Here is an 18,267-nt window from a genome sequence, read left to right on the forward strand (position 1 = left end):
TTGACTTACCTTGTTTATCTTGAAAAAATAAGAATCGGCAGTAGACTGTTCTCAGGGGAAAAGTGAATGCCAACGAAGCTTTGACCCGGTTTAAATAACTTGTTCTGTCTCTGGGTGGAACACCTATCAGGGCTCTCTGAAGTCTCTCTCTGCCTTTCCCTCTCCCTCTTCCTCTTCTTTTCCTTCTCTCTCCCTCCCCCTCTCTTTCTCACACAGACACTCAGTATGATTAAAGCGCTTCTGTCAAGAGTTTTTTTCTATAGCTTATTATAGTAGAAAACTATGAAGTGCAAAATCATTGAGTGAATTTGCCACGTAACATCTCATAAATTTAAAAGCTGCTAAAGAGCCACAATTTGAAAACTGCTAGCCAACCACAAAATTTAAAACTATATAACGAAGACACATATAAACCAATTGTAATGAAAATGTTATTAAATACCATATAGCTTCTCTGATTATGTAAAGACCCATCAGAGAAGTAAAGCTCAGGACTAATATGATTTCCAGTGTAAACCTATTTAAAGTGCTTATTCACAGAGACAGGAAGGTTTCATATCAATTTCTTGCACAAGCCCACTTGGCACTTGTAATACACATTTAATGCACTTAAGCTGTCAAAATTATCACTTTTAAGGTGAACTTAGTAAACACACCTGGAATTCAGCTGCTTTCCCCAGGTCCTTTCACATCCCTCCATCCTTCCAGGCACCAAGCAATAAAAAGAAGAATCTCCAACTTTTGTCAAGCAGTGCTTCATACACATTTCCAGTGACCCTCATCATAGTTCCCATTATTGATATTATTGGTATTGCTATATTCTACAAGCATAGAAAATGAGGCTCTGAGAGTTCAGAAGTAGTAGGTGATAAAACTATAACCAAAAAAACCAAATCCTCCCAAAAGCAAATTCATTCCCCCACCCTCTAACCAAAAGCAAATTCTAAGCCCATTTCCTTTAAAGCTTATGTAAGCTTCTGAAACTCTTTTCATGATGCTTCTTTAGGGAGGGGAAATGGCAGCAATGGGACCTTTTTATCATAATGGCATTTTCCCCTATGGCTCCTCTTCACATCTCTATCGGGACTGAAGAATTAACAAGATTCAAATCCAGATTGCTCTGCTTTTTCTTCTTCTTCCCTCTAGGGCTGTGTCAACAGTATGAATAGATGAAAAACAGAGTGATGGTATTTCAAGCTTACTTCAGGACAATTCCATTTTATGCCTGTTGTTCCGGGATATTATTAATTTTGTTTTCTTTATACTCTCTAAGATATGCCCGTTTGGATGATAAATTTGATCATAAATATAAGAGGTAGAGCAATACAAGTTAAAGTAAACTTGTCTCAAAATAATTGCAAGTGATATTTTGAAAATTTTCAATTAAGACTGTTATTAAAATGGAAATGGCAAAGGATGGAAGTCTGTGTAACTCAGAAGTTCTGTCTGATGCCACTTTGGTAAACAGAGAATCTGCCTCTTAGAACTTGGAGTAATTATCTTTGTTTACTGAAGGCAGCCATATCCATGTAGAAAATCATAGTGGAACACCCTAGACAAAGATGAAATATTAACAAGGTTGAAGTCCTGCCAGAAGACCCTAAGAAAAAACAGAAGGCACAGAAAGAGGAGAAAAAGGGTTTCCACAAGAGGAGGTAAAAGAAGGGCTTCACAAGCACAGACTGCAAACCTGGACAAATTAAAAGTGAAAACAATCTCACTGTTCGAGGGTTGGCCAAGAGTGCCTTTATGGTGTTGAGGTCCCTTGCTGACTGGGCACTTTTGTGTAGAACCCAAACTACACAACTCTAGGTGGAAGCCCTGGCTAGAAAGCTACAGAGGCAGATGCTATTGGTGTTCTGGCTATATCCTTTTGACACTCACTTTCCTGTATGCAAGGATGCTGAATGACTGTAGGCACCTGCGGCTCTCTGCTGAAGGCTCCTTCCAATCGTAGTCACTTGGACTCATAGAGGAAGCAGGACTAAATGTCAAGAGTTAAGGATTCCACAAACACTCCTCAGCCAGTGGCAAATGGGAGTTGTTATAGCTTCCTCAACCCCAGGGGAAACAATTTTGCAGTGTCCCATAGATCTCCAATGGGATCAAGCCTTAAGTCCCACAGCAGTAATATGTTAAATAATGCACCTAATACTGACATCCTTTCTCTGTCTCACTGCCCCACAAACTCAAATAAACTACTTCAAATCTTTGTCTTAGGGTTTTTGAGGGGATCCCAACCAAGTTTCCAAAGAGAATCTTACTGTACTTTGTAATACTGGGGAGCTATGTGGTTTGACCAATATTGGGGAATATATAGAAAATTTTTTTATTGGTCAATTCATTAGTATCTTATAAAGATTAAAATGACATAGTTTTCTGCTTTTTATAAGGAATGCTTTCAACTTTTCTCCATTTAAAATGATGTTGGCCTTGGGTTTAGCATAAATAGCTTTTACTATGTTGAGTTATGTTCCTACTATCCCTAGTTTTTCTAGAGTTTTGAACAGGAAGGGGTGCTATATTTAGTCAAACGCTTTTTCTGAATCTATTGAGATAATAATACAATTCTTGTTTTTAAGTCTATTGATGTGATGAATTATGTTTATTGATTTCCATATGTTGAACCAAACTATGTTCATCAGGGATATTGGTCTGAAGTTTTCTTTCTTTGATGTGTCTTTGGTTTTAGTATCAGGGTGATATTAGTTTCATAGAATGAATTTGGAAGGGTTCCCCTTTTTCTATTTCATGGAATACTTTAAGGAGTACTGGTGTTAATTCTTCTTTCACAAGACAAGGATGCCCTCTTTCACCACTTCTATTCAACATCATCCTTGAAACTCCAGCCAGAGCAATTAGGAGAAATAAATACAATCAATCAATAAATATAAGAAAAAAATGTTCAAATCTTTAGCAACTAGAGAAATGCAAATTAAAACTATCATTTTGTCTCACTCTAGTCAGAATGACAATCATCAAGAATACAAGCAATAGTAAGTGTTGGTGAGAATGTCTAGAAAAAGGTACACTCACACATTGCTGGTGGGGATGCAAATTGGTGAAACCACTCTGGAAAGCAGTATGGAGATTCCTCAGTAAACTTGGAATGGAACCACCATTTCACCACTCCTGTTTATGCCCAAAGGACTTAAAATCAGCATACTACATTGACAAAACCACATCAATGTTTATAGCAGCTCAATGCACAATAGCTAAATGATGGAACCAACCTAGGTGCCCTTCACCAGAAGAATGGATTAAAAAATATCATATATATATATATATATATATGATAGAATATTACTCAGCCTTACAGAAGAATGAAATTATGGCATTTAACAGTAAATGGATGGAGCTGGAGAATATCATGCTAAATGAAATAAGCCAACCCCCAAACCCAAAAGCCAAATATTTTCTCAATATATGGATGCTAATTCACAATGAGGTGGTGCTGGAGCTAGGGAAGAATAGAGTTAATTTAGACTAGGTTGAAGGGATTGAAGGGAAGGGAGGGGATATGGGAATAGGAAGGATAGTAGAATGAATCGACATTATTACCCTATGTACATATATAACTATATGACCCATGAGATACTATGTCATGTATAACCAGAAGAATGAGAAATTATATTCCATTATATATGATATATAATGTGCATTGTACTGTCATGTATAACTAATTAAAACAAATAAAAATGTTTTTTAAATGACATAAATTTTACTTGACATGAACTATAAAATCCTAATATTTCACAGGTAATGTGGAAGAAGTACACATATCATAGAGCCTCCTTCAGAAGAGCATTTCTACAGAGTGATAATTCTTATGTGACTAACCATTTTGACTATTTTTAAAGGTGGGAGTATATCTCTATCCATGTGTTATTGGGACACATTTCCTTCTCCTAATGTAGCAAACCGAGGTAGAAATAATATTAGAAGGGGCAATTAAGCGAGTACAAAAAGATTGTGACAAAGTTAAGCTAGGCAAAATCATACAAGAAACACAAATTATGCCAATGGCAGTCTTAGGGCAGAAAAACAGGAAAGGCAGAATTGAGTTGTATTACCAGGAGTAGGAGAGGAGCATGGCCCACGGCCAGGCTTCACGGGAGAAGAAAGTACTTGAGTGCAAGACATGATGCTAGAGACAGGTATATTTGACGGAAGTTGGAGGAAGGCTCTGAGAGCCTTCAGGGCCTGCAACTCTTGGAGCAAGGGTGAATCCACAGGAATGAGGAGCTGTGTGGCGTGGGGGTGCCTCTTCTCTCCCACACCAACACCACACAAGCAATCAGAGAACCTCTACAACTGGCTAAAGAAGGCCTGGTGTGATGAGAAGGATCTTTAACTCCCCAACTATTCTCTTAATCAGCTTGTTGACGCCTGAAATGGCTGTATTTGGGGAAGCTGGTTCATTACACAGTGAGAAATAAAATGCAAACACCTGGTCAAACAAACAAGAGTATAAATGAATCTCAGCACACAAGCAGCCAATCAGGTATGCGTTCTTCCTTTTTGTATGTGTTAAATAGTGTTTAATGAGTGACATTTTTTTAAAAAAAGGCGTCACTGTCAATGAAAAGGCACACACTCCAGAATCTTTCTGAGAAGACAGCTAATAACTGAAGTCTTCATATTTCAACTCTGAGCACTTCTCGTCATCCTAACTCATTTCCTTGCATCCACTCTTGCTTTGTTCCCCATTTCTCCAGCCTCATTCTCCAAAACAAACGGACAGGAAAAGTTTTAAATCCACTAATCAGATCAAGTTGCCTCTCTGCTCAGAACTCTTTACTGCAATTAAGACTAAATCTAAATCTTACACACGATCACAAGGCCTTCCTGGACCTGGTCCGACTTTCTCTCACGAATGTTTGGCATCACTCTCTCCTGTTTTCCTTATACTTCCTTACCTTCTTTTACGTTCTCAAAATCAGTATCAGCTTTCCCATTATAGGTATTGCCCACTATATTTGTCTGAGATCCACTTCTCTTCCCTATACTTCGCCTATCTCAATGTTCAGGTCCAAGGTAAACCTCATTGCCACTAGGCTAGGACTCTCAGCAGGCTCCGTAATCTTCACCTTCAGTCTACTTGAGACGACCATCCTATCTCTGTCCTTTTGTTACAATGTAAGACCATGAAGGCAAGGTTCACAACTAACTTGCTCATTACTCATTACTCCAAACTTATCATATCTAACACATCAGATCTATCTATCCATCCATCACTCTGAATGAGTGAATAGACAATTTGTTCCAAAGTTTTCTAGCCCCTAATTGCACATTCTTTTTCTTTTCCAGAACAAAAGGAAATGGACAATTGAACTGATGGAGAAAAATGATATACATAAAGATGAATTTAGAAACCAAACTGAAAACATAAGTTTGGGAGGTGCACCTATTTCTCTTTAATTTATTCAAAACATTTATAGATGTGTTGAATAAGACATTTTTATCAGTTTATTACATGGATATGTTAAATAATGGAAATAAAATCAGTTTGGATCAAGTGTGACATATTTACCCAGTTTTTCGTTTTGTAAAATTTATTTGTTGTCATTGTTTTTTTTTATCATTATGCATGTTCTAATTTTATAACTGTTTGTTCATTTTCTTATAGAGGGCTTTCCATAAACTTCATACTTTTCAAAAACCTAAATTTGTCTCTGGCAAGTAAAAGTAAAAACTAAACCTACCTCCCCCCAAATTGTTCATGCCCTCATTTCTATAAGTGTAAATATGCTGTGCTATGGTACATGACAGGGGAACTGTGCAGATGAATTGCTAATCAACTGACTTTAAAATACAGTTATTGTCCTGGATGTTCTGGATGAAGGCAATATCATCTCAAGGATCTTTACAAGAGGAAGAGAGGTAGAAAAGAGTCAGAGTGATGGGATATGCTGGCTTTGAAGATGGAAGGCACCGTAAGCCAAGGAAGGTAGACAGGCACTAGAGACTGGCAAGGGAAAAAAATGGACATCCCCTAGAACCTCTAGCAGGAGCATTGCTCTCTGACACTTCAACCTCTATTGGACTTTTGACTTCTGGAACTGTACGATAATAAATTTCTTTCGTTTTAGGCCACTAAATCTGTGCTAATTTATTATAGTAGCAATAAGAAACCAATAAAATACCCTTAATAGGATGTTACTCAGAAAGTCATCATTTTACAAAAGGGACTTCCCTAAAATTCTTTTATTTATAAGATGATCTCATAATGATAATAGGAAGTTTGCAGATAATTTGAAAAGAAAAACCCTACCTTTTAAATGGAGATTTTTAAGGCTAGAAAATACATCTACTAAACATGATTAAGTTCACACCTATGAATAGAGTCATTTGTCATCAGAATCCATTGAGTTAAATCTTCATTAAGTATCTAAGAAACACACAGAAATGATTTTTATCCTTACTTTGTTTAGGTCCTTGATATCTCTCCTTCCCTCTCTGTATATATGTATATATATACACAGCAAAAATACATATTTACATATAGTGAAAACAAATTATAGTGTATGTGGGTATATACATACATACATACATACATACATACATTTTTTTCTTTACCAAGACTCTACAGAAACCTACATTTAAATTCAGATGTGAGTACCAATAAGATTTTTGATAAGTTACATTTCCTATTAAGTAAAGAGGAAATTGCTCAGGTTGTTGGAATAAATGGAAATGACATAACAAAATATCCTCAGGACAGGATATGACACCCAAAAGAGCAGAAGTTATTGCATTTATATTATAATAAGGTAGTATTTATAGATTCATACATTGAATGACATTGCAGATTCTCTGCATCTTCTCACAAATAGGAATTTTGACTAGTAATATTTACACATATGTGTAAAAGTAGTAGCTAATATGATGACTATTTTAGATGATGAGAGTATTTTGATGAGAAGGTAGGTGATAAGTAGTAAGATATATTAATCCTATGCAGGATGGAACTTGAAATTAGCAATAAGTATGATTACTGAGAGGGTGCTTACATCCACTATATGACACCAATAGTTGGAAAACCTAACAAAGTGATGCTACTCATTACTTCTCAGGGTATGGAGAGGAGGCTGGGTGAAATGTATGAGAGCTGCTCAGTACTTAGGTAGGAACTAATAATCCTCTGCTTGGGAAACTGGAATGGCTATAAAATTTGAATTTGGAGGGTGAACAAAACTCTGACTTGTAAATTGTTCTCTTTTAACCCAATCACTCCAATTAAGGCAAACAAACGTACCTGATAAATTTTATACAACTTGTGTTAGCAATCTATGAAAAACAGTACACATTAAATCTCTGTAAAGGTTCATATAATTTCGAGAAAGTTAGGTAAAACAAATATATGTTGAATCATTTTTATTATTTTTAACAATTTTTTAGATATATAGTCATAAGAAAAAAGTTAGTTTAAAACATAATAACATACATTTGAAAGAACCTCAGCCTGTACTTTGTGATCTATGTATTATAAGTATTATTTCTCTCATGTAACCCTTGAAAGAAAATTTCTTTCAATTGGACAGGAAACATTTGTTATTTTACACATTAATGAATATAAACACACATCTAAATATAAATAAATATACTCATCTAAATATACTCAATTAACTCTCCTGTCCTAGGGAAGTTTTGGTGATTCGCTGGGTGCTAAATGCAAATTTAATGAGCCTTACTATTGATGCTTCAGCCTAAAATGTTCAATATTAAGAGCCACTGAAGATGTGTCTAACCAGCTCTGGGACATTTGGGAAGGTCATTTCCTTGGGGGTGGGAGAGGTAAATTGCTTTCCAATGATATAACTTCAAGTGGAGAGGAAAGCTTAGAAAACAGAGATGAGTGGGTAGTGAGAAGGACCCTTAGGTGGCCTCCTTTATGTTTGCGATGCCTCCTCTGATCTGGTATTCCTGGTTGGGGCTCTGTTATGTACCTGCAGGTGGTCAGAGTGTTATTGGAAGACCTAACTAGGGACTTAAGTAGAACATTAGGCTGAATCTGATGTGACCAAAAACCAACCAAACCTAAGATCCCGAAACTGCCCACATCCATCCATTCCCTCCTCTTCTATCCCAGTGCAAAATGGTAACTCCTGCCTTTTCTAGGAACATGCTGTTAGTTTATTAATTACTCTTCCTTCATCTTTTCATCTTAAAATCTCTCTTTCTAGATTTTAAGTATTTCAAGACCTATCGTCTTCCTTGACAAACTTTCCAGCCTATACTGTGAATAACATTTAAAAAAATTTCTTCTTTATCTGTCCTCACATAGTCTCTACTAAAATGAATATGTTGCAAACAGGAATTGCAATTGCTTTCGAATTTATCCAAAAAGACTTTGCTAATCAGAAATTCTGGAATTTCAGCAGTCACTTCCAAATATTTATTTCAGTTCTCATATAAACTTAGAGCTTTACTCTGCACTAGAAAAAGACTCAGTGAGCTCATATAGAGACAATAATTCTCATACCAGAATTGTAAAGATTTCACCATCACTTCCATTCATTAGTCTTGAGTCCTAGATATAGTCTTCAATTATATTTTAAGCTATATTTTATAAAACTTATACTTCTTATCTCAATATCAACACTTTTTTCTGTGTCCTTCACTTACTTCTATGAAGGGCAAAAGAAAGATGAACATGTTTGATTGTATAAACCCAGCAACTGCTTCAGGACTCTGCTGTACAGACAAGGTGGTGATACTGCTGAAAACAAGCTGTTTTCTAACAGGCAGCTGCTGTGTTTTAGGGAAATCAATACACAATGTGTGAAAGTTAGGGCTGGGTAACAGTGAAGCATAAAGGAGATAAGCATCATCCTTTAATAAAACTGTTAATGATTTTTCTTTCTTTTCTTTTTACTTCTCAATCTCAACACATAATCAGACTCAATATATTTTTCTATTTAGAAAAAAATTAAAATCTAAATGATATCTTTCGTTTAGTGGTTGTGAATTAATCATTTCATAAGAGTAGGATTATATCTGAGATAGTTTTTAGCATATTTAGTTCTAAATTCATAAAAGTGCTCAGTGTTGAATATTACATATATATAAGTATGTGTATACATACACACACACATATCAGAAAAGGGGATTTTGTTTAAAGTCATTGTTATTCAAAACAAGTTGTAGAACCATAGACTGAGAAGCTCAGGAGATTAAAGGTTTTATATAAATGAAAATACCTAACATACAAAATAAAGACAGAATTTTAAAGGCCACAAGAGAGAGGAATCAAATTACATTCAGGGGGAAACCAATACGGTTATCAGAAGATTTTTCAATCCAGACCCTAAAAGCTAGAAGGGCCTGGAACAACCTTTTTCAAGCCCTGAAAGAAAATGGATGCCAAACAAGAATCTTATACCCAGCAAAACTTGCCTTCAAATTTGATGATGAAATAAAATCCTTCCATGATAAACAAAAGCTAAAAGAATTTACAAAAAGAAAGCCAGCATTACAGAACATTCTCAGCAAAATATTCCATGAGGAAGAGATGAATAACAAAGAAGCAAATCAGCAATGGGAGGAACTATCCTAAAGGAATTGTCAAATAAAGGAAGAACCAAGTCGTGTCAAAATAAATAAATAAATAAATAAAATGAACCAAATGACCAGGAATACTAATCATATCTCAAAAATAACCCTGAATATTAATGGCCTGAACTCATCAATCAAAAGACATAGACTGGCAGATTGGATCAAAAAGAAAGATCCAACAATATGTTTCCTGCAAGAGACTCACCTCATAGAAAGAGATACCCATAGACTAAAGGTGAAAGGATGGGGAAAAACATACCATGCACATGGACTCAGCAAAAAAGCTGGGGTATCCATCCTCATTTCAGATAATGTGGACTTCAAGTCAAAACTAGTCAAAAGGGATAAAGAAGGACATTACATACTGCTTAAGGGAACCATAAATCAGCAAGATATAACAATCATAAACATCTATGCCCCAAACAGTGGCTCATCCATGTATGTCAAACAAATCCTTCTCAATTTCAGAAACCAAATAGACCATAACACAATAATACTAGGTGATTTTAACACACCTCTCTCACCACTGGACAGATCTTCCAAACAAACACTGAACAAAGAAACCATAGATCTCAATAACACAATCAATAATTTAGACTTAACGGACATTTATAGAATATACCATCCAACCAAGAGTGAATACACTTTCTTCTCAGCAGCACATGGATCCTTCTCTAAAATAGACCATATATTATGCCACAAAGGTAATGTAAGCAAATACAAGAAGACAGAGACAATACCTTGTATTCTATCAGATCATAATGGATTGAAATTAGAAATAAATGAAAGAGTAAAAAACAGAAGCTACTCCAACACCTGGAGATTAAACAATATGCTATTACACGATGAATGGATAACAGAAGATATTAGGAAGGAAATTAAAAAATTCTTAGAGGTAAATGAGAACAAAGAAACATCATATCAAAATCTTTGGGACACTATGAAAGCAGTACTTAGAGGAAAATTTATTTCATGGAGCGCATTCAATAAAAGAAGTAAAAATCAATAAATAAACAAGCTAACACTACAGCTCAAAGCCCTAGAAAAAGAAGAACAGACCAACACCAAAAGTAGTAGAAGACAGGAAATAGTTAAACTCAGAGCTGAAATCAACGAAATTGAAACAAAAGAAACAATACAAAAAATTGACAAAATAAATAGTTGGTTCTTTGAAAAAATAAACAAAATTGATAAACCCTTAGCCACTCTAACAAAGAGAAGACGAGAGAAAACCCAAATCACTAAAATTCGGAATGAACAAGGAAATATCACAACAGACACGATTGAAATACAAAACATAATTAGAAGCTATTTTGAAAATCTATATTCCAACAAAATAGAAAATTTCGAAGACATCAACAGGTTTCTAGAGACATATGAATTGCCTAAATTGAACGAGGAGGACATACACAATTTAAATAGAACAATTTCAAGTAATGAAGTAGAAGAGGTCATCAAAAGCCTACCAACAAAGAAAAGTCCAGGACCAGATGGGTTCTCAGCCGAGTTCTACAAAACCTTTAAAGAAGAGCTCATTCCAATACTTCTCAAAGTATTCCATGAAATAGAAGAGGAGGGAACCCTCCCAAACTCATTCTATGAAGCCAATATTACCCTGATACCCAAACCAGACAGAGACAAATCGAGGAAAGAAAATTTCAGACCGATATCATTAATGAACATCGATGCAAAAATTCTCAACAAAATTTTAGCAAATCGCATACAAAAATATATTAAAAAGATAGTGCACCACGATCAAGTGGGTTTTATCCCAGGGATACAAGGTTGGTTCAACATCCGGAAATCAATAAATGTCATTCACCATATCAATAGACTTAAAGTCAAGAATCACATGATTATTTCAATAGATGCAGAAAAAGCATTTGATAAAATACAGCATCCCTTCATGCTCAAAACACTAGAAAAAATCAGGGTAGTGGGAACATTCCTTAACATTGTAAAGGCCATCTACGCTAAGCCCATGGCTAGTATCATTCTAAATGGTGAAAAACTGAAAGCATTCCCCCTAAAAACTGGAACAAGACAGGGATGCCCTCTTTCACCACTCCTATTCAATATCCTTCTTGAGACTCTAGCCAGAGCAATTAGACAGACCAAGGAAATTAAAGGAATACGAATAGGAAAAGAAGAATTCAAACTATCCCTATTTGCGGATGATATGATTATATACTTAGAGGAACCAGGAAATTCCACCAGAAAACTTTTAGAACTCATAAGTGAATTCAGTAAAGTAGCAGGTTACAAGATCAATGCTCATAAATCCAATGCATTTTTATGCATAAGTGATGAATCTTCAGAAAGAGAAATTATGAAAACTACCCCATTCACGATAGCATCGAAAAAAATAAAATACTTGGGAATCAATCTCACAAAAGAGGTGAAAGACCTCTACAATGAGAACTAGAGAACACTAAAGAAAGAAATTAAAGAAAACCTTAGAAGATGGAAAGATCTCCCATGTTCTTGGATAGGCAGAATTAATATTGTCAAAATGGCCATACTACCAAAATTGCTATACAGATTCAATGCAATTCCAATTAAAATCCCAATGATGTACCTTACAGAAATAGAGCAAGCAATCATGAAATTCATCTGGAAGAATAAGAAACCCAGAATAGCTAAAGCAATCCTTCGCAGGAAAAATGAAGCAGGGGGTATCGCAATACCCGAACTTCAACTTTATTACAAAGCAATAGTAGCAAAGACGGTATTGGTCTTTGTACCATGGTATTGGTACCAAAATAGACAGGTAGATCAATAGTACAGAATAGAGGACACAGACACAAACCCAAATAAATACAACTTTCTAATACTAGACAAAGGGGCCAAAAATATGCAATGGAGAAAAGATAGCCTCTTCAACAAATGGTGCTGGGAGAATTGGAAATCCATATGCAACAGAATGAAACTAAACCCATATCTCTCACCCTGCACAAAACTCAACTCAAAATGGATTAAGGACCTTGGAATCAGACCAGAGACTCTGCAGATTATAGAAGAAAAAGTAGGTCCCGATCTTCAACATGTCGGCCTAGGACCAGACTTCCTCAACAGGACTCCCATAGCACAAGAAATAAAAGCAAGAATCAATAACTGGGATAGATTCAAACTAAAAAGCTTTCTCTCAGCAAAGGAAACTATCAGTAATGTGAAGAAAGAGCCTACAGAGTAGGAGAATATCTTTGCCAATCAAACTTCAGATAGAGCACTAATCTCCAGAATCTATTAAGAACTCAAAAAACTCTACACCAAGAATACAAATAATCCAATCGACAAATGGGCTAAGGAAATGAACAGACACTTCACAGAAGAAGATGTATAAGCAATCAATAAACATATGAAAAAATGTTCAACATCTCTAGTAATATGACAAATGCAAATCAAAACCACCCTAAGATTCCATCTCACCCCAATTAGAATGGCGATTATCAAAAATACAAGCAACAAGTGTTGGTGAGGATGTGGGGAGAAAGGTACACTCATACATTGCTGGTGGGGCTGCAAATTAGTGAAGCCACTCTGGAAAGCAGTGTGGAGATTCCTTAGAAAACTTGGAATGGACCTACCATTTGACCCAGCTATCCCACTCCTTGGCCTATACCCAAAGGACTTAAAATCAGCATACTACAGAGATACAGCCACATCAATGTTCATAGCTGCTCAATTCACCATAGCCAGATTGTGGAACCAACCTAGATGTCCTTCAATTGATGAGTGGATAAAGAAACTGTGGTATATATATACAATGGAATTTATGATTATACAAATGGTATGCCTTTAACCCATGTACAACAGACAAACAACATGTATCCCGTTTGTTTACAATAAATAAAAAAAATAAATAAATAAAGGTCTTATATAACAGAATCCTATTACTGTTGCTGAGACTAACTAAAACCGAAAGGGTGAAAACAATGCCAAAGTCACACAGTAGCTTCTGGCAGATAGCCTAGAACCCAGTTTGGTTGACCCTCCATACAGAACAAATTCTAAAATAGGCAGATATGAATATCTACAGAACAATCCCATGCATTTATTTTTTATACTTTAAAATGTTCAATCCACAAAGCCCTCCTATCCCAGCACAGGGCTGTAGAGTGGTTCTTCTTGTATGTGCACTATTCAGCAGCATAGCTGGTTGTCCATCTGAGCAAAGGAATGGCAGCTTTATAAGATTCCCTTGGGCTGCTATGAGAACATTCTAACTCAAAGTGCTGGTCCCATTTGCCTTAAAGCTGAGCCTAGTTGAGCATTAAGCATCAAAATAACCTAGGACATGGAAGCCTAAAGAGAAATCTTTGCTTTAGAGGCTCCACAGATCCTCTATTATTATCTTTATTCTTTAGCTTACAGGCTAAACTGAACTCTGTGTGAATCGATGAATTAGTTCAGCCAGGCAGATTTTTGTGCTAGATGAAAAGTCTGCTACCTCTGTTGTCCAATTAGTTGTGTGCAGTACCCTGTAGTTGCAGATGACACTGAAAAACCTCCTGTTTCACCCACAGGTAGATATTCTGGCCTTAAAAATCTGGGTGATGTTCATAGGAGGAATTAAACAGTGTTTTAGGAATTACTTTAAGATATAGAATACTTTTCTACAAGTACTGAAAGATTCTGGAGAAGTTTGTAGTAAAACGAGCATATGATAAGTGGAAAACAATTTTATCTCACGATTTTCAAGACATGATTCAAGATTTAAGAGAACCTTTATTTGGCTGCTGTTTCAGGCTATATCCTCTGTCCTCCTGAGGACTTGCTCCACTTTCCTTTGCCATTATAGAGTTTGGGAAACAGAATTGTTTTTTTAACCTACTTAGAAGTATACTTCCTCATTCCTGAAAACAGACCATAGAATTTCAAGTAATTTGGGGTTAAAGTAGTTCTTAGTTCATACATTCTGTAGATACAAATCAATTATGTTCTAAAGATAGCATTTAGGTCTGGAGTCAAAATAAAGTGGACAAATCCAAGGGATCCCTGTCAGCTGACTGGGGGTTTCACAGGACAGCTTAATACACTAAGCTTGTATCACCTTCCAGAATATGGGAAAGAATTATATCAATGATGAAACCCAATATTCTTTAGATATTTTTGAGTTATTTAAGTCAAAAAGGTACTTACAACATATCAATGTGTTATGGTTTGGATGTGAGGTGTCCCCCAGAAGCTCATGTGAGACAATGCAAAAAGTTTTAGAGAAGAAATGATTAGATTATGAAAGTCTTAACCCAATCAGTGAATCAATTTCCTGATGGCATTAACTGAGTGTAGAGGAAGGTTGGCAAGGTATGGTTGGAGGAGGTCAGATCCTGGGGCATGCCTTTGGGCATATTTTGTATCTGGCAAGAGGAGTCTCTCTCTGCTTCCTGATCATCATGTGAGCTGTTTCCGTCTGCCACCATGTTCTGCCTCACCTTGAGCCCCATGGAATGGAGCCGGCAGTCTATGGATTGAGACCTCTGAAAACATGAGCCCCCAAATAAACTTTTGTCCTTTAAAATTGTTCTAGTCAGGTCTTTTATTCACAGAAGTGAAAAAGCTGACTAAAACATGATGTAATCTTTCAGAATCATTACTAGGAGTTACTATGTATATGACAGGAATGCCAAAAATGTGTTTTATCAGCAAATCTGATATTTTGCTCATTATTGCTCAATTTTTTTTTTCATGGGGTGAGGAAGGAAAGATGTATATAAAGATGGGTATAAAAATAAAGATATAAGAATATGAGCAGAGAGCTCCAAGATTCATTTAGCCAAAACAGTGAAACCATAGATGACAGACTTATTTATTAATACATCATGAAGTCAATGAGGTGGAAATATTTAAACTGGGAACATAACTGCTGAGCAATTTACAGTTTGAAAAATTAATTGTTTATTATAAGTTTTTTCAGACATCTTCATATGCTCAAAAGAGTAACACAAATAGGCTCTTGCATATACTGGAAAAAGAAACAAGCAACAATAATATTAAAAATCAAAAAAATCTTTTCAAGGGTGGAACATGGTGGTAGGCCTGTAATCCCAAGGGCTTAGGGGACAGAAGCAGGAGGATAGTGAGTTCAAAGAAAGCCTGAGCAACTTAGGGAGACCCTAAGCAACTTAGTGAGACTTTGTCTCAAAATAAAATATAAAAAGGGCTGGGGATGTGGCTTGGTGGATAAGTACTCCTGGGTTCAACTCCTGGTACCAATAAATACATAAATAATATTTTCAAATTCAAATATATTATAACACTACTATTTTCTAGGGAGCTTTTGCTTTAGTAATTTAGCATGCAAATACACATATATTTCTTGTTTTGAAAAGTTGTTTTAGTTATAATATTGTCATCAAGTAAATCCTCTATGATACACTGTTTTTCGAAAAAAGTATATGCTAAATTCTAATACTTAAAGCTATTGTATATCAGTAGTGAAATAGGTAAACCTTACAGATAACATAAAATCCATTATAGATTGACCAGAAAATAATTTCATGTTCCTTTACCTCCATATTAGCTTTTTGTCAAAAACTATAAAGTGACATAACTATTGTTTAAACAGCAAAAATAAAATTAGCTAAGAATACAAAATGAAAATATTTACTCTTAGTTCCACATTGTATGGTCTACCTGATTGGCTAGCAGACCTTTGGTGGCACATAAAATGGTTCCACCTCACCCCAATTTGGCTATGTAGGTCTATGGCCTTTCTCACATGTTTAATATTTGAACATGCTACTGAGCACAAAATAATGAATTTGAGAGGAGTGTGGAGGACGAACAAGAGAGAGAAAGAGAGAGAGAGCATGTACACACACAAGCCAACACTGGCAGCTGTGATCTGTGTACAAAGCAGTGGGGCAGCCTGCAGATCATGTTTGGATTTATTTCTTGGCCTAGCCTTCTGTAACAAGTCCGAAAAAGGTCTAAAGAATTAAAAAGGTTGCTAAGTACACTGGGATGTGGCTACATGTTTTAAGAGTATACAAATATAAACAGAAAAAAAAAAAAAAAAAAAAAAACTAAATATGTCCACCAAATCCTTAGTTTCTAGATAACAAAAGAAAGCTAGAAAAAATTGTTAGTAAATCAAATCCCCTATAATTAAAACTATCAGTGGTAACTTTCTTTCTCAAGAACTAATATTGAGCATGGGATACAGAGCTTCTAAGACACAAGATATAAACAATAGCTAATGCTAGATTGCATAACATATTTTACTTTTCTATTGAAGAAGTACTACATTAACTATTATAGTTATACTAATAACAGATACTGAAAAGCTAGATTAAAAACTGGCCTAGTGTCAGAAATAAACTTAATGAAACAGAGTTTCTACCTCATGAACTGGCACTAGAATTTTCCTTAGTGAGAAAACTATCTCCATTGAGAGGTAGAATAACTCCATGGCTAAGAGATCAGACTATAGCCAAACAGTCTGTGTTTGAATCCTAGCTCTGTTGATGATGATCAGTTACTTAATCTTCATAATTTAGTGTTATAGTTTGGATGTGAGGTGTCTCCCAAAAGCTCACTTGTGAGATAATGTAAGAAGGTTCAGTGCATAAATGATTGGGTTGTAAGAGTCTTACCCCAATCAGTGAATTAATCCCCTGATAGGGATTGACCAAGTGGTAAATGAAGTGATATGGTGTGGCTGGCGGAGGTGGGAATTGGTACATAGCTTTGGGTATATATTTTTATCTGAAGAGTGGACTCTCTCTGCTAGCTAGTAGACTCTGCTTTCTGATCATGATGTGAGTCACTTCCCTCTGCCACTTCCGTCTACCATGATATTCTAACTCATCTTGAGTTTCAAGGACTGGAGCCTGCTATCTATGGATTGAGACTTCTGAAACTGTGAGCCTTCGAATAAACTTTTCCTCCTCTATAGTTGTGCTGGTCACAATATTTAGTCACAGCAACAAAAAAGATGGCTGAAACACTCACTTGTAAATAGGAAAATGACAAAGGACCTAGCTCATAGGTGTGTTTTAAACATTAGATGAATTAATATTAATGAAACAATTTGGAAAAGTACAATGATATATAATTGTACATGCTAGTTATCTGCAGAAACAGATAAGCCAGGAAAGATAACTAACCAGCAGAGGGAAGAAAGAGAGGAAAGAAAAAGAGAGCAAAATATTGTGTCTTTTCTGCCAGGACCACTTCTCAATCACTTGCTTCTCTTCAATCTCACTCAAGTCTAATAACTCAGGAATTCCAGATATAAGCATTTTGTTTAGTTTAAGCAAAGAAATCAATCAACAAACAAAAGGAAATGGCTGAGCTTCATCCAGTCTATGTCTGTTGAAACTGAGGGAGTCAGATTTCAAGGGTCAGAAGAGACCAGGGAAGGAAGAAACAGAAAACTTGGACCAGTTCTAGAATCTGATAGGCTTTGAAACTAGAATAAGCAGGTTACCAGATTACATTGACAGTGCACAAATTCTACAATAACATAAGAAACCACCAGTATTTTCAGACTGTATTTTAGAAAATACTATAAACTCTTAATAACCAAATTAATTATAATGAAAGATATTATATCATGTGTGTGTAAGATCTAGCTGGAAGTGTATACCTCCTTCCATTGTATAAAATTGGTACTAAATTAATCCCTGTTAAACCGGGAATTGTGATCTCCCAGCCCTCACCTTTAGCATCTAGGCACAGCCAGCAATGTGGTATGAATCACTG

The 18,267-nt window shown here is 35.7% G+C and overlaps 1 protein-coding gene across 50 annotated transcripts in view; it reads right to left on the reverse strand.

The window, feature by feature from the left end:
• Positions 1-18,267, reverse strand: part of RIMS1 (regulating synaptic membrane exocytosis 1) — a 469,154-nt gene that overhangs the window by 35,666 nt on the left and 415,221 nt on the right. Inside the window, exon 1 of one of the 50 annotated variants that reach the window (XM_079146482.1) lies at positions 10-160. The exons of the other annotated variants lie outside the window; for them this stretch is intronic. The gene's annotated coding sequence lies outside the window, so the exon portion shown is untranslated. Of the gene's footprint in view, positions 1-9; positions 161-18,267 lie in introns of those variants that run through there. 50 annotated transcript variants of the gene reach the window in all.

This window comes from Sciurus vulgaris, assembly GCF_902686455.1.
Source record: "Sciurus vulgaris genome assembly, chromosome: 7".
NCBI lineage: Eukaryota > Metazoa > Chordata > Mammalia > Rodentia > Sciuridae > Sciurus > Sciurus vulgaris.